Raw genomic sequence first — 24,339 nt, 5'->3', positions numbered from 1 at the left:
GACATGGGGCTTGAACTCACAGACCATGAGATCATGACCTGAGCTGAAGTCAGATGCTTAACCGACTGAGCCACCCAGGTGCCCCAGAAATCATATTTAAATTCTGTAATCTTAAACTCCCTATTTTTCTGCTTCAAGTTTATTGTATTTTAATAACAATTATTTTCCTGATGTAAAATTAATATATATTCATTGTAGAAAATTTGAAAAATGTGCATGAGCACGAAAACAAAACTTAAAAGTAGCACATACAGTTGTGTAAGATTTGTTTTTCACATACTATATTTTGAACATTTCCCAATTTTACACTTCATGATTGCTGATGGTTAACATGTTATCCCATCATGTGAATGTTCTGCCATTTATGTATCAAAAGCCTATTAGTAGACTTTTAGCTTGTTTCCAGTTTTTCATAATAGCAAATAATCTAATGACAACCATCCTTATACAAATATCTTTGTGTATATCTCTTTAGCAAAATTTCTAGAATTTTTTTTTAAGAAGTGGAATGGCTGGCTAAAAGAGCCATTTTTAAGAAGAAAATACTTAAATTTTCAAATTTCTTTTTAAGGTGATTTAAAATAATATCATTCCCACAACAACATATATGTTTTCTCCTCAGCTTTGCCAAAATTAGATGTTGACATTTTAAAATATTTTTTTTGCCTATCTGATAGAGAAAAGAATCTTACCACGTGTTTTGTTTTGTTTTGTTTTGTTTTGTTTGTTTTTTTAAAAAAATTTTTTTTAACGTTTATTTATTTTTGGGACAGAGAGAGACAGAGCATGAACGGGGGAGGGGCAGAGAGAGAGGGAGACACAGAATCGGAAACAGGCTCCAGGCTCTGAGCCATCAGCCCAGAGCCTGACGCGGGGCTCGAACTCACGGACCGCGAGATCGTGACCTGGCTGAAGTCGGATGCTTAACCGACTGCGCCACCCAGGTGCCCCTACCACGTGTTTTAATTTGCATTTCTTTTATTATTAATACTGATGTTGAAGATGAAAAATATGTTACTTAAGTATTTATATGTTTTCCTTTCTGGATTGCTTTTCCATATCCTTTGCCCATTTTGCAATGGAGGTGTTCTTTCAATATTGACTTGTAAGAGTCCACAGTGATTGAGAGGAAAAGCGTGAACTCAATTCTATCTACATCTATCCACATCTCTGATCTGCTACTTATTAGCTGTGAGACCTTGGACAGGTTACTTCTTAGCCACTCCGTGTCTCCATTTCCTTATTTTAAAAGTGGAACTAACTGTATCCCCCTTGTAAGATTATGGGGAGATATTGTGTCCAGAGAGCTTACATGTCTTCCACCTAATAAAGGCTCAATAAAGTGTAGCTTTTATTATACTGAGGCCCTTTTTTTTTTTAATTTTTTTAATGTTTATTTATTTTTGACAAAGAGAGAGAGACAGAGCATGAGCAGGGGAGGGGCAGTGAGAGAGGGAGACAGAATCTGCAGCAGGCTCCAGCTCTGAGCTGTCAGCACAGAGCCCGACGCCGGGCTCGAACTCACAGACCGTGAGATTGTGACCTGAGCCGAAGTCAGACGCTCAAACGACTGAGCCACCCAGGTGCCCCAATTATATGGAGGCTCTTAACCAACTCTGCCTGTAAATATGCTTTTCTCCTAGCTTGTAATTTGTCTTTCATTTTAGCCTCCAGTGGGTTTTTTTAATGTATTTAAATTTAAATCGTAATGTGATTGAAAATGTACTTCTTTTCCTTTATGGTTTATTCCTTCTCCCTAAAAAGCCCATGTATAATCCTCAAAGATCAGATAAGTAGTTACCTACTTTTCTTCTGGTTCTTTTAGGATTTTATATTTTACATTTAATTATTTAATCCATTTGAAATACCTTTTACCTTTTGATGTAAAGTAGTGTGAAGTTGGTATTTGATGTGAATTTTTTCCCCTTTCAGGTTGTTCAACTATGTTGACCAATGTATCTTTCTCCGCTAGTGATCTGAAGTACCATCTTTATTGTAGACCAAATACTTCTAGGTTTTCTGTTTGATTCCATTGGTCATCTCTCACTGCATTGGCACTAAAGCATAGTATATAGCATATATACTTTGCGTGGATCTGAGTTTTATTGCACGTTTAGTATCTGGATGCATTCATCCCCTCTCCCTCCCATTTTTTTTTATTTAAATTTTTTTTAATGTTTATTTATTTTTGAGAGAGACAAACAGACAGAGTGTGAGCAGGGAAGGGGCAGAGAAAGAGGGAGACACAGAATCTGAAGCAGGCTCCAGGCACTGAGCTGTCAACACAGAGCCCGATGCAGGGCTTGAGCCTACGAACCGTGAGATTATGACATGAGCTGAAGTCAGACGCTTATCCAACTGAGCCCCTCCCTCCTATTTTTATTATTGCATGTGTGTTTCTGTTTGTAACTACAGACATATAGCCCACTATAGATATAAAGTTTCCTGTCATTCTATACACTGCAATAGAGAGAACTTGAGCCACAGACGGAGGATGTGGATTCCAAATCTGGCTCTACCACCTACTGGCTGTTTGGGTTGGACATACTTGGTACTCTCCATGTGCCTCCGGTTCTCTGTTGAAGTAATTATGTGAAAATCAGCACTTACCCCAAATTCATCTGAAATAACAGGAACAGTTTGACCAATCATAGAGTCCTATCACTCAAGTCCTTCCCTTTGTATAAAATAAGCCATTTTTCTAATGACTGCAGAAAATTTCCAACTCCGCATTTCAGTTATAACAGCTTTATCTTGTGTGTTGTCACCATGATGTAACTTAAATAACATTAAAAATGATAATGAGCAACTTTTTTTTAAATTGTTAATGTTTATTTTTGAGAGAGAGAGAGAGAGAGAGAGAGAGAGAGAGAGAGAGAGAGAGACATACCATGAACAGGGGAAGGGCAGGGAGAGAGAGAGGGAGACACAGAATCCGAAGCAGGCTCCAGGCTCCGAGCTGTCAGCACAGAGCCCAATGCAGGGCTTGAACCCACAGTGAGATCATGACCTCTGAGCCGAAGTTGGACGCCTAACCAACTGTGCCACCCAGGCACCCCTGTGCAACTTTATTTTATAAGCATCTTATATGCACATATACATAAATCCAGCTATATATACATACACATAAATGGATGATTATCATGTAACGGTTAAGAAATAATGACCTTGGTGTGGCACTATTCTCTTTTTAAAGATTACATAAGGAATTTGATGTAACCTTAATAATGTTATTGCATTAAGATCTATGTGTTTGCAAAATGTTAATAGCCTCAAATTTTTATAGACGTATTAAGAGCTGTACTTTACAGCACACCTACCATGGGCCAGATGCCTTTTTTAAATGTTTTATGCATGTTATCTCTTTTAATCCTCATGACAGTACCCAGATGGTTATTACATCTGTTTAATAGCTGAAGGAACTGAAGTTTGTCAGAGTTAGACACACCTGTACTAGTGACAGCCAGTAGGGAATAGAGCCAGGATGGGACTCAGGGCTGTCTCACGTCCCAGTGCTTGCTCTGTCCTTTGTACTCTGCCACTTCCAAGGGTATTTGCAGTCCTTGTTTTGCCTTACGAAATCCAATTTCTGAGAAACTTGAGGAGAAAGAAAAACTCTTCTTTGGGCTGAAGCCTGAAACTTGGATTTCAATTTAGGAACAAAACATGATCTGATATATGATGTTATGGCTGAAATCCATAGGAAATATGAGGAACCGGTGGAGTTATACTACACAGATAAATTGTGAGGAAGAGGAATGAATTGGATGTGGAGAGAGCTTTGCATTTTAAAATTTGAACTATTTGGGGCGCCTGGGTGGCTCAGTCGGTTGAGCGACCGACTTCGGCTCAGGTCATGATCTTGCAGTTTGTGAGTTCGAGCCCCTCATCGGGCTCTGTGCTGACAGCTCGGAGCCTGGAGCCTGCTTCGGATTCTGTGTCTCCCCCTGTCTCTACCCCTCCCCTGCTCACTCTCTGTCTCTCTCTGTCTCAGAAATAAATAAACATTAAAAAAATAATAACAAAAATAAAATTTGAACTATTTACGTTGCCTAGGACATTCTGTCAATAATTGCTTCAAATCTTTGAGTTTGATAGAAGTATCTATGACATCAAAGATCTTCATTTCATGTAATGGATATAATGATACTATTATTTTTTTTCTTTATAACAAAATTATTCCATGTTTATTGTAGAGAAAAGAAAACAGAGATCAGTAGAATGGCAAAAGAAAAGCTATCCTTCTACCTAGAAATAAGCACTGTTTAATTTTTTAGTGTCCATACCTTCTGTCTTTTCAAATTGATATGTGAGTATGAATTTGTGTTGTTGTTAACAAAAATTGGGCTACCTATTTGTAGCCAGTTTTTTTTTTTCACTTCAAAAAAAAAAACACGAACTTTTAAAATGAAATTAAGTATTAAAAAACTGGGGGTGCCTAGGTGGCTTTGTCGGTTAAGCATCCACCTCTTAATCTTGGTTCAGGTCCTGGTCTCAGGGTCATGAGTTCAGACCCCATATTGGGCTCCATGGTGGTCCTGGAGCCTACTAAGTAAATACAGTACACGTAAATAAATAAATACAAAGTATTCTTCCATAGGATCATTTAAAAAGGTGTGAACTATTTGTTCCATGGGCATAGGAGAGTTTTAGTAGTTAACTTTAGATTCTTAAACAGATTGTTTCCAACTGGCTTTAGTTCTAGGATTATCACAAACTTGTCTTACCATAATATCATCTAATACCGTCTTACTCCTTTAAGGTCTTCTCATTCCATTTGCCTGTGTGTAGGTGCTTATATCCTGACATCCTAGCTTACAGTTCTGATGAAGTTGTTTTAGCTTACAGATATTCTCTATACTTGGGCAGATACAGTTTAGGCTTTGGAGGCTATATGAGTCTTCTAGAGCTGCCATAACGAAGTACCACAGACTGGATGGCTTAGACGACAGACCTTTATTTCTCCCAGTTCTGGAGGCTAAAAGTTCAAGGTCAGGGTGTGGACAGGGTTAGTTTCTTCTGAGGCCTCTCTCCTTGGCTTACAGATGTCCATCTTCTCCCTGTGTGTTCATGTGGTCTTCTGTGTGTATGCGTTTGTCTGTGTCTTAATCTTCTGTTCTCATAGGGACACCAGCCATAGTTAGGGCCCACCTAAATGACCTCGTCATCTTACCTTAATTACCTCTGTAAGGTAACGTGGAATCATGTTACCTTAATTATTCCCCAGTCACATTCTGAGGTACTAGGGGCTAAAACTTCAACATACGAATTTGTAGTTTGATTGGGGGGCGGGGGATGCAATTCAGCCCACAACAGAGGCATATGTTGCCTTTATTGTGAAAAATCCCACCAGGGAAGCAACTTGTAGTATACCTGTTAAAGTTTTCATGATATTTTATTAAAATATAATACATCTTGGGGTGCCTGGGTGGCTCAGTCAATTGAGCATCTGACTCTCGGTTTTGGCTTGGGTCATGATCTCAGGTACATGGGTTCGAGCTCCACATCAGGCTCCATGGTGACAGCATGGAGCCTGCTTGGGATTCTCTGTCTCCCTCCCTCTCTGCCCCTTCCCCACTCACACTGTTTCTGTCTCTCTCATAAAGAAACTTTAAAAAAAGAAAAAAACATAACACATCTTTATAGGACTTGCTAGGACAGAGATCTTGTGTGCTTTGTTTACTGTTATATATAGAGCCTGGAATATCATCGGTGCCTACCCATTGCTGGTTGAATGAATAAGTGAATGTCAAGTTTCTTTAGTCATGTGGAGAAGTAACATAAATCAGCCTGCATACTTTAAAGTACTGATTTTTTGAGCATGTACACCATTATTATTTTTTTAATAATAAAAAAATATTTATTTTTGAGAGAGAGAGAATGCATTCATGTACATGTGGGGGAGGGGCAGAAAGAGAGGGGGATACAGAACCCAGAGCAGGCTCCAGGCTCTGAGCTGTCAGCGCAGAGCCCAATGTGGGGCTTGAATTCACAAACCGTGAGATTGTGACCTGAGCAGAAGTTGGACGCTGAACCAACTGAGCCATCCAGGTGCCCCAAACACGTACTCCATTATTTACCTAAGGTGTGCATGTTCAAGTGCCCAAAATTGCTAAGTCCGTTGCCTTACAGAAGTCAGAGGCAGGGGGTCAGATCATCCCAGTTCCCCATTCACTGTGAAATGACACAGAAGCCCTCGATAGGACTGTCTTTCTTTCTGAGGGAAAGAGAGTTTTCTATTAGGACAGAAATGTGTGTATACACATTGTTGTCGCCAGTTTACAAATGGTCAGGGTTTTTTTATGGCTATCCAGTCACGTGATTTTCTGCAATTTCCTTAGCATTACAGTTAAAACAGCTGAAAACTCTGGTCTGTTCCTTTGACCTGGGGCCTATTTTGTGGGCAAGATGGCCAGTGGCCAGGCAGGGTAGACAGTGCCATTGGGAATAGTAAAGCACTGTCAATGGTCTCTACTTACAAGTCCCATTTGGGGGTCTGCTTACCGGAAACTGCAGAAGTGGTACTCTGGTTCGCGCATTCTCAATTGAACACACAAAGTTACATATACATACTGCGTATTGAAGAAGTATTTATTTTCCCTATTTATACTCATGAATGAAGAGTTCTCTCCCACATAGAAACAAATATTGAATTATAAGTACATGTCTTAAAAACAAAGAAAGACTCTTCATCCAATGAGAGTAGAGCAACTTTTCTAATACCAGCCATCTTGCCTGAAGGTGGAAAGGGACGGACAACTGGCTCTTTTTGTGTCCCCTGAAGTTACATGAAATTCTAGTCAACGATGAACTTTTATCATGGAGGGAAAGCTGGCTTAATATGGCCTAACATGCCGATATCTTTCAAACGACTTTTATAGTTGAGAAGTACGCTAACAACTTATCAATCTAAAACCCAATGGAGAATCAGGAAATAAGCAACTGCTGGCTTCTGGGCAGCAAAAGAGGTGCTGGGCTTCAGGCTGACTTTCGACACATTTCTAGCAGTGTTGGTTATCCAGTTTCTTAACACTGTGGATTGGAATTGATCAATTAGAAACAGAAGAGGAGGTTGCTATTGGCAGGCACACTGAGTTCAGAAAGAAGGGACTAGGGATAGCCAGATAAGGAGGGAGGAAAAATAAGAAAGAGCAGGCAAGGGGCGCCTGGGTGGCTCAGTCGATTGAGCGTCCAACTTCAGCTCAGGTCACCATCTCGCGGTCCGTGAGTTCGAGCCCCGCGTCAGGCTCTGGGCTGATGGCTCAGAGCCTGGAGCCTGCTTCCGATTCTGTGTCTCCCTCTCTCTCTGCCCCTCCCCCATTCATGCTGTGTCTCTCTCTGTCTCAAAAATAAATAAACGTTAAAAAAATTTTTTTAAAAGAAAGAAAGAGCAGGCAAAAACTCAAATTGGAATTTACTGTGGAGTCTAAAGGTATGCTAGGAAATAGCTATTACATACCTTCAAGGATGAAGAGTTTCTTGAGGATAGGATCATTCTGGGCCTAGTATAAATCTTTCTTATAAGAAGTTATGTTTGTATGGCAATCCAATATAATATTTGAAGTTTACAATAATTCCCTTTTGTTCCTATGTTAACTTTCTGACTTTTTTAGCAGAGGGAGAAAAAGCAAGCAGTGCATAGTACATTTTAGAAAAAAATTCTACTCCATGGGACGCCTGGGTGGCTCAGTTGGTTGAGCGTCTGACTTCGGCTCAGGCCATGATCTCGCGGTCCTGAGTTCGAGCCCCACGTCAGGCTCTGTACTGACAGCTGAGCCTAGAGCCTGCAGCCTGCTTCAGATTCTGTGTCTGCCTCTGTCTCTGCCCCTCCCTTGCTCATGCTCTGTCTCTCTCTATCTCAAAAATAAGTAAACATTAAAATTTTTTTTTAATTTTACTCCAAATGGTTCACATATAAAGGGAAAACTGTCAGCCACCAGAAATAATGCATCCCTCTAGTTATCTGAGTAGCTAATGTATTTGGGATAACAGAAGTTGTATGAAGGTGTTCTCAGTAGCCCATCCCTATGACTTTGCTCCTTGTCTGAGAGGGAGACTTTATTCGGCTGCATTACTAACGGGATTTGGAAACTCTAAAGGACATCTCTCCACCTGCCTGTCAGCTTTCTGCTGTACGTGTCACTCTTGGGTCAACCCCTTCCTGGGCAAAGAAGCTTCCCTGTGCCCCCAACCCTTGTCATTCCCATCCCTCCACCTCTGCACACTTTGCAAAAAAAAAAAAAAAAAAAAGAGAGAGAGAGAGATTCCTTAAGAACCTGCAATATTCCAGTCCCTGCACTAGCACTGGGGCAGAGAAATTGTTAGCAGGGCAGGTCCCCACTTACAAGAGGTGTGCAATCCACTGAAGACGCAGACCCCCTTGTTCTAAGACAGACTCCTCCATGGTGCTTCCCCTCCCTCTGCACCTGGAGGGAAACTTGGTTTGTTTTTAGAGACATCACTTCCTTTAAAAGCCTTTCCTCCAGGAGACTAGTTCTCCAACTCACAAAGGAGGCCGTGGAGTCTAGGAACACACTTTCTACTGTCCCTTCCGTGCCACGCTCACCATCTTTTCACATCCTTCCCTCCTGTATCAGTCGGCTCAGGCTGCCATAACAAAGTGTCCTGCGCTGGGGGCATATACGACAGAAATGTCTATCTCACAGGTCTGGAGACTGGAAGTTGGAATCAAGGTGCCGTCAGGACTGATTCTTCCCGAGGCCTCCTCCTTGGCTTGTAGATGACGCCTTGTCCCTGTGTCCTCACATGGTCTTCCCTCCGTGTGTATCTGTGTCCTAATCTCTTTTCACAAGGACACCAGTCCTATTGGACCAGGGCCCTTCCCTATGACCTTATTTAACCTTAATTACCTCAGTAAAGGCCATATCTCCAAATACAGTCACACTCTAAGGTCCTGGGGACTAGGATTTTGACATGTCAGTTTGGGGGAGACCCAATTTAGCCTTTAAGACCTCCTCTGACTTTGGTGCCATCTGCTTATGCCCCCCTCTTCTCATTTGTGCGGGTCACGTACTCATCTCTCAGACACACTTCCCTCAAGATATCCTGAGGAACCAACTCCATGATTTTCCTCTCGAGCCTGTCCCCTCCTTCATTTTCAGTGACAAGACCCTCTGTGTCAAGGACTCATGTCCTGGCCCTTCTTCATAGCTTTCTCCATGTCCTTCAACCCCGTGGTTAGAATTTCTGCTCTGTCCCTTTTTTCCTCTTTCTCCTGAGCCTTTGTCCACCTCCCTGGTCTCAGCCCCCCTCAGTCCTTTGCACCCTCCTCGCTCTCTCCCCTGCTTTGCCCCCTCACCTCCATGGCCACAACCACTCCTGATTCTCAGACCCTGCCCCCTCAGTGTCATCTCCCTTGTGATGGATTTTAGTCATTTCAGTTTCCAACTGTCCATAATCCCTACCATATGTTTTCTCTCCTCTGTGGCTCCATGGCATTGAAGCTAAAACAGCGGAATTTTTCTACCACCAACTACTAAATGTCTTCTCTCTTCAAGCCTCAGCCCCATGCTGCTCAGCTTGCTGTCTGGCTCTGCCCCTTTTCTGTATTCAAAACCATCAGGTGTGAAGCCCCACAACTTGCCTGTTTCCCAGCAATATCTCTCAGTATGCTCCTAGTATTCTTTTTCTTTTTCCTCCTGTCATAGAATAGGAAGTATCCCTCTTTTCCTGCAAGGCTGATCTCTCTGCCATGGACAGACACACACACACACACACACACACACACACACACACACACACACACATACACACACACACACACCTTCCTTCAGAAGCTGTTTTCTATTTCATATATCTGTATTCTCTCCCTCTGTGGATCCACATTCCTTTCCTGGTGACATAAATGGTCTGGGTGGTTTACCCATTCTAAAACCTCTTTCCTGGACGCTGATATTCCTCGAGATAATCTTCAAGGCACCATCAAGCAAGGGTTCTCAACCTTGACAGTATTGCCATATGGGGCCACGTAATTCTTTGCTGTGAGTGCTGTCCTGTGCCTTGTAGGATGTTAAGAAGTATCCTTGTCCTCTACCCATAGATATTAGTGGTACTCTTCCCCCAACCTGTGACAATGAAAAGTGTCTCCAGACATTGCTGAACATCCCCCCGGTAGGGGTGGGGGTGGGGTCAGAATCACTGCAGCTGAGAACCAGTGGTATAGACATTAAGAGTGTAGATTCTGCTACATCATCTTCAGCCTCGCTGTCCTGGGTATACAAAATATCAGGCTATAGCTTTAGAATGTTGTCTGTACATACAGAGCATAGTACTTAGAGAACAGAAAGTGTTTGTGCTTGAGGCTTTTGTGAAGGGTGGATGGTTATAAACCAAACTAGCCATCTTAAAGCTGTACATCGGGGTGCCTGGGTGGCTCAGTCAGTTAAGCATCCAACTTGGGCTCAGGTCATGATCTCGTGGTCCATGGGTTCAAGCCCCGCGTCGGGCTCTATGCTGACAGTTCAGAGCCTGGAGCCTGCTTTGGATTCTGTGTTTCCCTCTCTTTGCCCCTCTGCCACTCATGCTCTCTCTCTGTCTCTCAAAAATAAATGGTTAAAAAAAAAATTAAAGTTGTACATTGACTTATCTTGCTAATTAAATCCTTGTAAAAACAACTGCACAGACAATGGTTTTCTGCAAAGCAAGAGCATTTTATTGAGATTAGTCCAATCAAGTAGGCATTTTTTGTTAGCAGACCAGTCAATTCTGAATTGGTGGACAACAACAATAAAAGAGTGGGTTCCGGGGTCAGATAGTGTGGTGTGCATCTCAGCCATGTGACACTGGGACTCTGCTTCGGTTTTGTCAGTTACAGAACAGGGATGATAAGGGCACCTCCCAGATTGAAGGGTGGAGAGGGTTAGCAAGATAATACACATGAGGCCCTCAGAACAGTGCCTGGCACATAGTAGGGGTTCGGTAAATACTAGCTGCTCTGATCCTTTCTCTCCCTTCCCTTCATCACCTAACTTCTCAACAGAGCATGGCTTTCCCCTCCTCTTCCAGTGGTTCTGGAACCCCCTGTGTGCTGGCCCTGCCTTGCGCTCTCAAATCGACTTACCGACTTCATTCCTTTTTGGGCCCTTTGCCTTGATTTCTCTGTATTTTAACACTGTTGACCATCTTTTCCCTTGACAGCCCTTACTTCCTTGGCTCTTTTGCTTCTTTAGAGGAAGAAAGAGAGAGGGAGAGAGCCCACTTGTCACTCCCTCATCACCCACGTAAACTGCGGGCATTCTCCCTTGGCTTCAGCCTCTAGTTTTTGCTGCCCATTCGCTCTGTCCCTAAGATGTGTCTTCAGGCCTGCTCCCTGGTTCCAGCTTCCTCTCATCTTCCACAGACCACCCCCTCTCGCCACCAGTCACGTCGCTGGTCAGTGGACCCAGGACCCACCCATGTACCAAACTTGAGCTCAGGGAAGAAGTCTTCTTTAATTCTCCCTTCTTCTCATGCCACAACCAGTTGGGCCCAAGCCCAGTGAGTTTCATTTCTGTAACACCTCCTACCTGGTCTAGTCCCTCCACCTGTCCCACTGTTTTTGCTGTCATCACTCCACCATGGCTGCCGTGATTTCCTATCTTTCGGTTCCACATGTTTTGGTCACAGCTCCAGAGGGATTCTTTTCCCTTCTCTCATATCAAATTGGTCAAGTTCTGGGGAATCTACATGCTAACTGTATTTCCAATTAGTCCATTCTTCCCTACCTCTACAGCCAGGGCTCCCTGGGTCCTCAGTATTTCTTAGGCAGACTCTTCTGTTAATCCCTAACTAGCCTTCCTGTCTCAAGTCTTCCAGACCCTTCTCCACAGTCCTCGGAGGGAGGTTCTGTCTGCCTTCCTCCTTAAGCTTTTCAGGGCCTCACCATTGGATAAAGTCCAAGTCAGCTGCAAGGTGCCCAGAGCTCTTAGCGGTCCGGCCCACTGGCTATTTCTCCAGCTCCATCTCTTGCCACCTCCCCTCCTCCCTCTGCCCCAGCCACAGAGTGAGGTATTTGCAGTTCTGGAAACTGACCTTGTTTTCCGCCTCTGTGCCCTTGTGCTTACTACTTGCTGCTCCCTGTGTCTGGAGTGCCCTGCCCCCTCCTCTCTGCCTAGGGGACACCTTACATATCTCGTGAGCTTCCGTGAATGTCACCTCATCCATGCAGCCTTCTCCAATGTCCACCTCCTCCTCCTTCTTGATTCTCTTCCTTTGCATAGCACAGAAAACTATGGTTCCCATTTATCCCCACCTCAAGCTCAGTATCCCCTGCTCTGTCACTTTCCATCTCGAATGGGCTTCTACCCCTGACTTTCTCTTTTTGTCAGTCCTTCCTTCAGTCACCTAAGACCCAGGCATCATCAGGGCCCTCGCTTCCCTTACACCCCCACCCCTGGTCCACCAGTTGCTTTTCTGGCTTTCCTCTGAAGTGGTTCTTGATCTTCTGTTCTCCATTCCTTCTCTACCCCTACCTTAGTTCAGGCCCTCATGCCTGAGGTTTTCCATGGATAGTATTCAAAATTCCTTGTGGTAGAGCCTCAGCTTGTTTACCTTTTTGGTCATGTCACCTGCATATCCCTGTATATGTCATAATCCAGCCATACTAGATGCCATCCGGATCTGTGAACAGGACCCATGACTTGCTACAATCATGCCTTTGCATCTGCTGATTCTAATCCCAATCTCCATCTGCAAAATTTCTAGCTGTTCTCCATGGCTCAACTCCATTGGCTTTCTCTTCCATGAAGCTTTCCCTGATTGTTTTTTGTTTGTTTGTTTGTTTATTTATTCACTTATTTGAGAGAGACAGTGTGTGAGAATGTGAGTAGGGAAGGGGCAGAAGAAGAGGGAGAGAGAGAGAATCTTAAGCAGGCTCTAGGCCTAGCAGAGAGCCTGTTGTAGGGCTTGAATCCATGACCATGAGATCATGACCCAAGCCGAAATCAAGAGTTGCACCTAACCCACCGAGCTACCCGGCTGCCCCTCCCTGATTGCTCTTACTAGAAGAGATCTCTTTTCTCTGAGCCCCTGAATCTCGCACCAACTTAATGGTTTTTAATATGTTGGTTTGCATTTCATGCTTACTTCATATGGGTGCAGAGATTAGACTATAAATTCTTTTAAGGCAATGGATATGAATTATCCATTTTTGTATCACTTCTCTGCTAGAGAATCTAGCACAATTTCTTGATGTGTAAGCATATCAGCTTGATCGAGATATAACTTACTGTACAAATCACCCACTTAAAATGTACAATTCAGGGGCACCTAGGTGGCTCAGTTGGGTAAGGGTCCAACTTTGGCTCAGGTCATGATCTCGCAGTGGGTGAATTTGAGCCCTGCATCAGGCTCTGAACTGACAGTGTGGAGCCTGCATGGGATTCTCTCTTTCCCTCTCTCTGCCCCTTCTGTACTTTCTCTCTCTTTAAACTTGGGGTGTCTGGGTGGCTCAGTAGGTTAAAGCATCCGACTTCAGCTCAGGTCATGATCCTACGGTTTGTAAGTTCAAGCCCCGCATCAGGCTCTGTGCCCACAACTCAGAGCCTGGAGCCTGCTTCAGATTCTGTGTCTCCCTATCTCTCTGCCCCTTCCCCACTTGCTCTCTCTCTCCCTCTCTCTCTCCCAGAAATAAAATAAAAACATAAAAAAATAAACTTAGAAAAAATGAAGTGTACAATTCAGTGGCTTTTTAGTATATTCAGTTGTGCAATCATCACCACTATCAATTTTAGAACATTTTCATCACCCCAGAAAGAAACCCCATGCACGGTAGTAGTCAATCCCCAAATCCCCCAAACTCTCAACCCTCCACAACCATTAGTCTACTTTCTGTTTCTATATATTGGCCTATTCTGAATATTTCATATAAACAGAATCATACAATATTTGCCTTTTTGGGTCTGGCTTATTTAGTATGTTTTCAGTGTTGATCACATTGTAGCATGTATCACTATTTCATTCCTTCTGACTAATATTCCATGTATGGATATATCACATTTTATTTATTCATCAATTGGTGGTTATTTGGGTTGTTTCCACTTTTTTAGTTATTATGAATAATGCAACTGTGAACATTTGTGTACCAGTTCTTGTGTGGATATGTTTTCATTTGTTGTGTATGTACCTAGAAGTGGAATGGCTGGGTCATATGGTAACGCTATGTTTAGGATTTTGACGAACTGCCAAGCTGTTTTTAAAGTGGCTGCACCATTTTACATTCTCACCAGCAATGTAGGAGAGTTTCAATTTCTCCACATCCTTGTCAACACTTGTTAGTATTTATCTTTTTGAGTTTAGCCATCCTAAGTGGGTGTGGAGAGGCATCTTTCTCATTGTGGTTTTGATAGCATGACTCTTTTTTCCTATTAGATGTTCAATAAATATTTGTTGGATAAATGAGATTTATATGAATATGAACAAACAGAACTTTGAACAAGTCATTTGACTCCAAATTTATTAATTAGCTAGAAAAGATGAACACAGAACCCAGTATCATTAGAATTCAATTTTTATTTATTTATTTATTTATTTATTTATTTATTTATTTATTTAATTATTATTATTATTTTTTTTTTAAGTAGGCTCCAGGCCCAACGTGGGGCTTGAATCAAGAGTCGCATGCCCTGGGGCGTCTGGTTGGCTCAGTCGGTTAAGCCTCCGGCTCAGAGTCCGAGCTGAGTCGGGCTCTTTGTTGACAGCTCGGAGCCTGGTGTCTGCTTTGGATTCTGTGTTTCCTCTCTCTGCCCCTCTCCCACTTGTGCTCTGCCTCTCTCTGTCTCTCAAAAATAAATAAATGTAAAAAAAAAAATTAACAAAAAAAAGAGTTTCATTCCCTACTGAAAAGCCAGCCAGGCGCCCCTAAAATTTAATTTTTATAAGTTATTTTTAAACTGTTTTCTTTTTAGTTGCCAGAATTATCTAGATGACATTATAAAGGTAGTGATTTGTCATAAAAATTCATGTAGCTTTGCAGGTTTGAGTGTATTTTACAGAATGAGCTCAATTACAAGCAAAATTCCAATTTTGATGTTCCTATGCAATACCTACCACTTGCTGGGGAGACTGGAATCTTGAGGCAAGGCAAGTAAATAAACTAGCATTCCCTACCTGGCCCTTCCTTTGCCTTCTTAGTGGAACACACTACAACTCGGAAGCTCCAGACACAATTCTGTGGTGACCATGTGAACTGTTACTCCTGCTTAGAGACCTGCTCACTTCCTCCTCAGGCATGCCTGTCTTCACAAAAGCACTTGATAAACACACTTGGGGATGTGGAGTCAGGGGGTGGGGGTGGTGCATAGGAAAATGCAAGTGCTGAAGTTTCTCTGAGTAGAGTTTTCCTCAGTAAACAGCAGACCCTGGGAAACCTAACAGGTTCTGAAAACTTAATGTTGGTGATTCTGGACGTCAGAGAAGCAAGCAGCTGAATCAGTTCCCTCTTGGGCAGTGGTTCAGCCTACTTATCTCCAGGCTAATGGTCCAACTGCTTTTGCTTGGTTCTGTAGAGTTCTATCTTGGCCAGAATCCTTAATCCATCCCTAGATAGACACTTCTTTCCATCTGCAGCCCCGAAAACCTGAATTCCATTGAAGGCCACAAATTAAAGGCCCATGATGGGGCTTACAACTTTGTATGGCATGCAAGTGTCCTCAGAGGAGCTGGTGTGGTAGAGCCAGGGTCAAAGGTCATAGTAAGTACAGAGTAGGCAGCTTTGTGTACCTGTAACATCGTCTTGCCTAACTGGTCTCAAACGCCTAATTCTACAGTAGTATTCTGTACAACTATTTAGGAGGCACGTTTGTTCTCAGAAACTGGGGGCAGGGGGGCATTTATTTTCCAAAACCACAATCACCCCTGTCTAAAGAGGTTTCCTAAGGGTGAGAGAAGGCTCCTCTCAGAACCCCGGTTGGAAAAGTATTAACAGTGGGAAACATGTCAGCTGCTTGTTGGAGGAAGCACAGCCCAGGCCTGGTTTCTCTGGGGCTCGGTGATAACTTGGGCCGCCACAGCCACGCTGAAGCGTGGTGGCAGCCGCCGCCTTGGGGATGGAGAGCAAGCAGCTCCGAAGAGGGCCCCTACTTTTCAGAGTTGAAACAGGAGCCCTCTGAAAGAAAGAGATATTGCGTGTGGCTTCCCTGGTGCCTCGGAGGGCGACGTGGATGACAAAGCATCAGCCCGTGCCGTCGCGGGGTGGGGACACAGCGGCGGTAGGAGCCTGTGCCATCCTCAGCCCCTTGGGGGCGAGGTAACCCCCGCTCAAGCCTCAATTGTGGAGTGTGGGGAAGGGAAGGTGACAAAAGCCGATCAGAGTTGAATTTGTTGGACGGAGAATACGCTCCCGGGCGGCAGCCCCAGCGCTAGAAGGACCGGGCTCGGGGAAACAGCCCGAAGTTGGGGGCGGGGTGAATCGCTGGTTCCTTAATCTCTTGCCCCATCATCTACTCGCCCCACCTGGATGCAGAGCGAGGACCGCGTGGAGAGGGAACGGCGCGGGTGGGGCTCACCCTCCCGTTTGCCTCCGTGACCGAGCGGGGCGGCGCGGGGCGGGGGAACCCGACCCCCATGCTACCCCCTGTCGGCTCCCCGGGGCGCCCCTCTCGCGCCTCCCGGGCATCGCTGCCTATCCGTCTCCTCCGTTAAAATAGTGAAACAAACCATGGAGTGAAGTGATGGAAAGCCGGGGGCGGGGAGTTGCCAGCAACTGAGGGGCTGCAGGGGAGGGGGCGCGGTGGTCCGCGAAGGTGGCCGTCCGGCGAGCGCAGGGCCGATCGGGATCGCGCTCCGCTGCGACGGCCCAGACCCTTCCCCTGGGGCGGCCCGGCCCTCCCCTGGCCCGGGGCGCCGGCGGAGGGCGTGGGGCAAACCTGGGGCTGCGGTGGGGGTGGGGTGGGGGACTCCACCTCCATCCATCCGGGGATGGAAACTGCGGTCACCCCGCTAAAATCGGGGTGGGGGCGGCGGTGGGGACCCGCGGGTACCGCGGATCCCCCCCACCCCCCAGCTGGAGCCGCCGCCGCCGCCGCTCAGTAACACGTCCCCAGGAGACTCGCAGGAGCAACACGTGATGTGTCTACTTATCAGGGTGAGAGGGGGAGAGCGAGTCTCCGAGCGTGCGGGCGAAGAAACGGGGCGGGGGGCCGAGGCGGGGGCCGGGACGACGGCTGGGGCGCCGGGGTCGCCAGCTCCTCGCCCACCTCCCTCCCTGTGGGAGAAGAGGAGGAGGGGAAGTGACTGCGGAGTTGATGAACTTTGCACATCCAGAAACGCCATTTTGATTCCTTTTCCGGAACAAGTTTGCATCTCTCCTCGTTCTCTCCCCGAAGCCCACCGGTCCCCACTGCATCATGCCTGGGAGCCAAGCGCCCTGCCCGGCCGTAAGTACGCGCCCGGGGTTCAGGCTCCCGGTACTCGGGTGGCAGCGAGATGTCTAGGGCTGAGCGGGAGCGACCTTTTAAAGAACTTTTGGGGATGGGGAGGGTGAAGTGTGCAGAGCGCGTTGTACTTTTTCAACTCGGCGTTCCCCGGAGCCGAGGACCCGAGCGCCCCACGCCGCGCTACGTGCGCTCGGGGCGTTGGGGCCGGCCGGGGATGAGCTGGGCAGCCCTCTCCCCTCGGGCTGCGCGCCGGGCCGCTCCTCCTCCTCCTCCTCCCCTCTTCCCCCTCCTCCTCCTCCTCCTCCCCTTCCTCCGCTCCTTTTCCCCTTCCCGAGCTGCCGGCTCTGCCAACCAGCTCCCAGCGCGAGCCGCCGCGGCCGCCGCAGCGCCCCGCCGCCAGGACCTGATGCGCATCCATATTAGCCGTCCGAGCGCAGGAATCCGGCCCGACCCGCGCCGCCGCGCCCGCCGCGGAATTTATTTTTAACCAGCACCGCGGGGACTCGGATGGTGCGCGCACCGCCGGCCAGAAACATCTTCCCAGCGCTGCTCTCCATCTTCCGCCCTCTCTCCCCCGACATCCTCCCCCCCATGTGGGAGGGGAAACTTTTCTCCTACATACTTTCGAGTCCCTCTCGGGCCGAGAAGCGCGGAGATGACGGCGCCCGCCCGCCGCCGCAAGGTATCCGGGGGTGCCCGCCTGGGGTGCTCGCTCGGGGGTGCCCGCTCGGGGCTGCGCGGTGGGAGCATCCGCCGCGCCCAGCTCCGCGGACTTTGATCTTCCCTGGCGGACGGCGCCGGCCGGGAGGGGGCCGCGGGCAACCCTGCGCCCTCCCCCGTCCCCCGCTCCTGGCTGGGGGTCACGCCGACCACCGTCCCCGGGTGACCGGGGGGAGGAGGGGGCTGGAGCCGTGTCCGCGCGTATTGTTCCCTGGCCCCTTCCGTTGGCGGTGTACGTGTTTTCGTGGGAGCCATCGGTGTGGAGCGGAGCCTGCATCGCGGTGGGGGGGGGGGGGGAGAACCTCGGCACCCGGCGCCGTCACGAGCACAGGAAGGAGGCCGGGAGCATCCGAGGCGGGGCCGGCCGCCGGGCCCGCTTCGCCGCCCAGCTGTGGAGCGCGCTCGGAAACTTTTGTCCGCCGCCCGCTGGACCAATTTTTCCCGAGTTCTGGGGCTTCCCGTCCTCCTCCCATCCCGGCCCGCAGCGCCGAGCCGGGACGGGGGTGGGGGAGGAGGGCCGGCGTCGAGGGGCAGGGGACCCAGTGCAGCCCCCCCCACCCGGCCTCGAGCCCGGCCCCCCGCGCCCCCTCCCCACTCGCGGTCTCTTAGGAAACTGCGACCTTAATGGTTGCTAAGGAGCAGGGGAGGTCCTTCCCGTCGCCGGCCCCCTCCCTGGGAAGCGGCGTGTTTTCTGGAAGGGGCCGAGGGTCGCGTCGAGGATGTGGTGACTCGCTCCCCGGCCGCTCACGGGGCCGGAGCAGACTCGTGAGTGCGGGACGCGGCGGCCGAGCCCACTTCTCGGCTGGGCCACTTTCCTTTTCGGGCGGGCAAGGCGGGGGGGGGGGGGGGGGGGGGGGGCGGCCCCGGGCGGGGGGGGGGCGCGGGGGGCACGAGGACCCCGGGGTCGCGGGGACCGGCCAGCGGGTGGGCGGGTTGACAGGCGCCGCGTGCAGCTCGCGTCCAGCGTCCGCGATGCATCCGTGATGGGTTATAAAAGAGGAGGAAAGTATTTCTCCTTGCTCAGCAGATTTGCCCTCCCTCGCTCCTTACTGGTTAGAAGATAGAACGTGAGCCCAGATCCGGACGAGCAGTTCACATTCCATTACGAAATTCTACACGGCTTCAGAGCCAGCAGCAGCACACATTCGGGGCACTTTGGAGTTTTTTTTTCTTCTTTTTGGGGGGATGGTGGTGGTGGTGAAGAGAGATAGAAGGGTGAATAAAAAGTATAACTTTTTTTGGTGTGCTGAAAAACCTGAGGGTTTTCATCAGTAGAAAAAGTAACCCTCATGCTTGTTTCAGAGTTTAGATTTAAGCTTAGCCTTGTAAACGCCAATGGAAATAAAGTTTGTCTGTTGGATAGGGATGCTGGAAATAGCGAGGTATTTCGGTCTCTAAGAGGAGACTTGAGATGATTTCTGCAAAAGGCTGAGTTGCTAATGTGCATCCCATATTTTTGAGAGCTTTTTTTCTTTTAGACACGAAGTGGTCTGTGCATGCGCATGAGTGTGTTCTGAAATAAGTTTAGTTGAAGTGGAAGGTGGAGAAAAGGGAACTGCAAAGCAAAGAATGCTTTTTCTTGGGTTTTGGTTGTTTATTTCCCCCCTCCACCCATAGCCCTTAGAAGCATCCTCTAGACCTGGTGCTTTTTCGAGTAGGCAGGTATGGTTCTAAGACATAGTGCAACCCGGAAGTCTAAGTTGGAGGCTGGAGCCCTGACTTAAACTTTTTTTTCTTTTCTTAAACATTTAGTTCTGTGCTCCCTCCAGTTGTTACACAGAACTTTTGAAGAAATGGGTCCGAAATTAGTGTTCAAATAATTTATGCACCGGTGAGCCACTAATGTCTGGTTTGTTGTTGTTGTTGTTTGTTTGTGTTTTACCTTTGCATTTTGGAAGGAGCTCTCTGGGTACCTGCTGATGGATCCTGCTTTGATGTGTTTTGAGCTTTGGTTACACTGATGAATTAAACATTTGAATGTCTTTTATCAAGTTTTAAATGTGTGAAAAAACACCTTCCCTCCCACCCACCCCCACTTTTACAAAAGAAAGGGAGAGCCCTTTGATTTAGTTATTTGTTTAGCTTGTGCTCCATTTTAGGCTGCTAATGAACTTGCTCTGTTTTATCATTCTTAAAAATACTGCTAAACAGGTTGCATTTTTGTATGTTTTGTTTTTAAAGGGTTTGCTGGTTATGTGATAACTCTTAAAAAACTGCTGCTGATGCTTACTGTTACATGGCATATCAGTCTCTACGTTTTTCTAGATACTCCTTAATTTCTCATCAGAAATTCAGAGCCTAAGCCCTGATGGCAGACAAGTGTTTGTTATGTGATGGAGAAGATGGGTCTGACTCAGCTGGCACAGGTGGTGCATCCATTCCTAACTATTTACATCATCCAACAAGTGACCTTTTGATTGAAGGGTCTTTTATTTTAGATATCTCCAGGCCGACTCCTGAGATCTTATTTGCATCCAGCACAGGTATAGAATGTTGGAGAAGGAAAATAAATCTACCTTGTCAGTGTGCATCTGATCAAGTTGTTTATTGGTTTTCTGCTGTATTGTCAGGCAATAGCTAGTTGCCATTATGTGGCTCGCATTTTTTACTCTTCAATTTTTAACTGCTGTGTTGATCCACTTTTCTCAGGTCAGTTTGGAAATCTTTGCCGTCTTTAAGCTCAGTTGTTAATATCATTTATTACCTTCAGCAGAGGAAGATTCCTGGTGAACGAAGTTAAAAAAAAAAATTCTACCCTTTTAGGGTTTTGTATGATATAACTAATATAAATTTAACTCCTACAAAAATTGGTTAAATGTGCTCGCTAGAAACAGTCAGAAGTGAATCCTTTTGATGTTTCTATTCATTATCCTTCTGAAAAGTAGGTGGTGCTTAAAAGGTCATAGGATAAGGGTTGCTAAGCAGCTAAACAGAAGGATGCTAAAATTAACCAAAGCATTTTTGAAAGGGAGTCCTTCCCTGTTTTACATTATTTACTAGATTTAATTAATTTTTGAATCATCCTTGTCCTCTGACCTAGCAAGGTAGGCTGTTAAGTTTGTTTTGTTTCTGTTATCATATTTAAATAATCTCTCTTTCTTTTATAAGTGTCTTTTAATTGAAGTTCATGCTCTCTGACCAACTATGGTGTCAGATGGCAGCTTGTCTGGGCGGACTTCTTGTCTGATACCCGTGTGTTCAGGTTAAACCTTGCCTTCCTGAGGATTGAGGATATATGTGTGTAACACCACCTTACTGCATTTATTCATAACAGGTTAGTTTGTTTTGGAAAATCTAGCTAATCCAGAAAGTGATGTCTTACTGTCATCTTTATTAACCAGATTTGCATTCAAAAGATAGAAATGCAATATAGTATCAATAGAAAGTATGCAATATAGTCCCTCCTGATAACAGGACAATAGTTTTCTTCCCCCTTTCCTGAGATTAGATTAGGTTTTGATAGGATTCCACCTCCCCATCTCAGTTTTTTCAGCCCAGTTTATCATACCTTTTAGAAAATAATCGTATTAGGTTTAGCGTATCTTTGGAAGGGTGACCAAATGTAAGAAAATAGAAAGCAATATGATTTACGTAAGGTTTTCTGCCTTAAGTATGTTTAAGGATCTTGAAGTTGTACAGTGAGATAAAATAGTTGAAATCTAACAGAAGCCAAGGTTGGTAACCATCATCTCTTGGTTGAAAGGCAAGCCTGCTATAAGTCAAAAGTTTCCCTGCCTCAGAGTTGTTTGTGTACATCTGACCTACTGAACAGGCAAAGTTGAGTAACGTTTTTTTATATCCAAATATAATTAAGAAATTGGATGGGTTCTTTATGGGGGGGCAGGGTAAATGAGTTCTCTTTCTCAGACTTAGAAAGTGATTTTTGAGAAGAAATAGCTGTGGCCCTCTTCAGAACGCTGGGGTCAGATTGTGAGTTCCATGCCCCGGGGGGCCTCCCCATAAATCAGAGGTAAAAGGTGTACCATATGAAACACAGAGGGAGGCATACGATGTGCTTTCTGAAATGCATCACTTATTTTTAATTTCCCCACTCCCGTGGAAGGCAGGATAGAGAGGAAAACCATCTGCTCTGTTTTCACCACGACTGAGGTAGAAGATCAAGGGTTTGGGGGTTGGGGGACGGGAGTGGAGAGGAGTAAGGGAGGCAGACTTTTTATGGTAGCTGCCCTGTGGGACAGTGTCATCAACGGTGCTGGGCTCAAGGTTCTCTTATCACCTTCTGGGTGTTCACTGTTGGTATGAAGGGAAGCCTGTGTGGATTGGAGCCAGAGATGGAGCTCCATGTTGGTTGGTGGAGAGGCAGGGAAGCCTGGGAGGAGGGCGCAGGAAGCTGTTCCTTCCAGCTACTGGTGCATCTTGTTTCTGATGGTACTTTAAGGTACAGGTGAACCAATCTGCCCATCAATGAAGGTGGTGGCCTGTGACTAGGTGCTTAAGACAAAAGAAGTGGGAGAGGGTGGAGATGTTTGTTCAGTGCGATTCAAACAAGTAATGCTAAGAGAATTTGAAAGCTTCTGTGAAGTCCCCAAGGCTGGGGACACTGGGTACTGACTGCCCTTGCTGGATTCACCTGAGGCCTTTCAGACTCCCTGAGGGCGGGTGGTCCTGATAAGGGAGAGAAAGCCTGGTGAACACCGCCCCCCACCCCCCCATTTCTTTGTCAGCCAGCCAGACTACAGTGAAAAAGTCTCAGTGGGGGTAATTAGATAAAGCTTTTAAATGGCTCTATTTGTTTTTCCCTGGCTTGCTTAGGATCTCCTCTCTTTTTAACCCCCTTTTTCAGAGGCTGTGGGGTAGGATGGTCAGAAGAATGTTTGAGACTTTTAGTGGTTTCATGGCTTCTAAATTTTCAGTTTTTGTGAGGATGTACCTTTGACAAAGTCTTCACCCTGCTTTTGTGAAGGCCGTTTAACAAAGATTCAGATTTTATCCTCAGAGCAACAAACACGGTGAGGGTTAGGTGGGTATATTAACCCATTTTACAGCTGTGCCAGTTTCCACTCTGTGGCTGGTAATAAGCCTAACCCGGGTCTAGCTGCACAGAACACCTGCTTTTTAAAGTCAGCTTAGCTTCCAAAGAATACGTGCCTATTTGTGTGTGCGTGCACACGCTCATGTTGTAAACGAGACCAGATCCTTTTCACAATAATTCTGTGTTGGATTTGAAAATGTAAGGCAATTAAAAAGAAACTTTTTAGCCTTTGGCACATCTCTTTTGATGAATGTGATTGTACACGTTTTTTGGTTTTTTGTTTTTTGTTTTTTTTTTTTTAGTAGGTTTTCTACCTCCTGGAATTGTTGTAAGAATAATAAATGTTCCAGAAACTCAAAATCTATATATGGAAGAAAGTGGTATATTTTGAGCTCAGGAAGCTTTGTGGGTATCCACTCTGGATTTCCTTTCCAGAATTGTGCACAGCTCCAACCCTTGAGGCAAAATTTGCCTGGGAGTTTATGTTCAAATTGGGGAAATGCAGCACTTTTCTTTCTGTTTTGGGTGCCGAGAGACAAACAGAACTAGTAAATTTTTCTTAATGAAGTTCACTTAGGGATGGATTTTAAGGACAAGGCATGGCGTGGAAAGCTTTGGACTCACCCTTGAAAGCAGTGGATCTCAGAGTTGGCGGTTTGCCCCCAGGGGCATTTGGCAATGTCTGGAGACGTTTTTGATTGCCTTGCTGGGGGGTGGGGTGGGGGTGGGGGGAGGGGTGCTACTGGCCCTCAGTGGGTAGAGAGGCCGGGATGCTGCTATCCATCCCACAGTGCAAGCTGATGGCCTCACAACAAAGACTTATCCAGTCCAGGATGTCAGTAGGTGGAGGTTGAGAATCCTGCTTTAAAGGTACAGTAGTCGTGGCCTGTGTTGTGTGAGCAAGTGGCCCTGGTGTAGTCCGCATAACACACGTGATGTATCTGGAGATCTGAAATTTCATAAAGCAAGTAAGCTCCCATTACATGCCTGTGAGGTACCATGGCTGGCATATTCCAGGTTTCACAGAAAATTCGGGGCTGGGGAAGACATTAAGTGGCGTTAAATATACTTAAAAACCCCACAGTAAATAAAAAGTTCTAGAGCTCATCTGCTTCTAAAACAAACCAGATTCGTTGGCACTGGGAAGCTGTTCCGAGTCACTTCTTCAGTTATTGGGAAACTTGCTCTGGTGCTGTCATCTGCCAGTTTTCCCTCATGTTTTAAGTTACGCTGAGTGTCTTCCTCCCCCCCCCC

The 24,339-nt window shown here is 46.2% G+C and overlaps 1 protein-coding gene across 6 annotated transcripts in view; it reads left to right on the top strand.

Moving 5' to 3' along the window:
• RREB1 (ras responsive element binding protein 1) overlaps positions 1-24,339 on the top strand; it is a 184,116-nt gene that overhangs the window by 32,701 nt on the left and 127,076 nt on the right. For 3 of the 6 annotated variants that reach the window (XM_040460337.1, XM_040460338.1, XM_040460333.1), the window contains exon 1: positions 17,149-17,372. The exons of 1 other annotated variant lie outside the window; for it this stretch is intronic. The gene's annotated coding sequence lies outside the window, so the exon portion shown is untranslated. Of the gene's footprint in view, positions 1-17,148; positions 17,373-17,690; positions 18,055-18,726; positions 18,858-24,339 lie in introns of those variants that run through there. 2 more of the 6 variants (XM_040460334.1, XM_040460335.1) reach the window with 2 other exon arrangements.

Source organism: Herpailurus yagouaroundi, unplaced genomic scaffold (genome assembly GCF_014898765.1).
Source record: "Herpailurus yagouaroundi ecotype Mexico unplaced genomic scaffold, PumYag 250, whole genome shotgun sequence".
Lineage (NCBI taxonomy): Eukaryota > Metazoa > Chordata > Mammalia > Carnivora > Felidae > Herpailurus > Herpailurus yagouaroundi.
The sequence above is the reverse complement of the archived record's forward strand: the minus strand, read 5'-3'. Positions and strand labels throughout refer to the sequence as shown.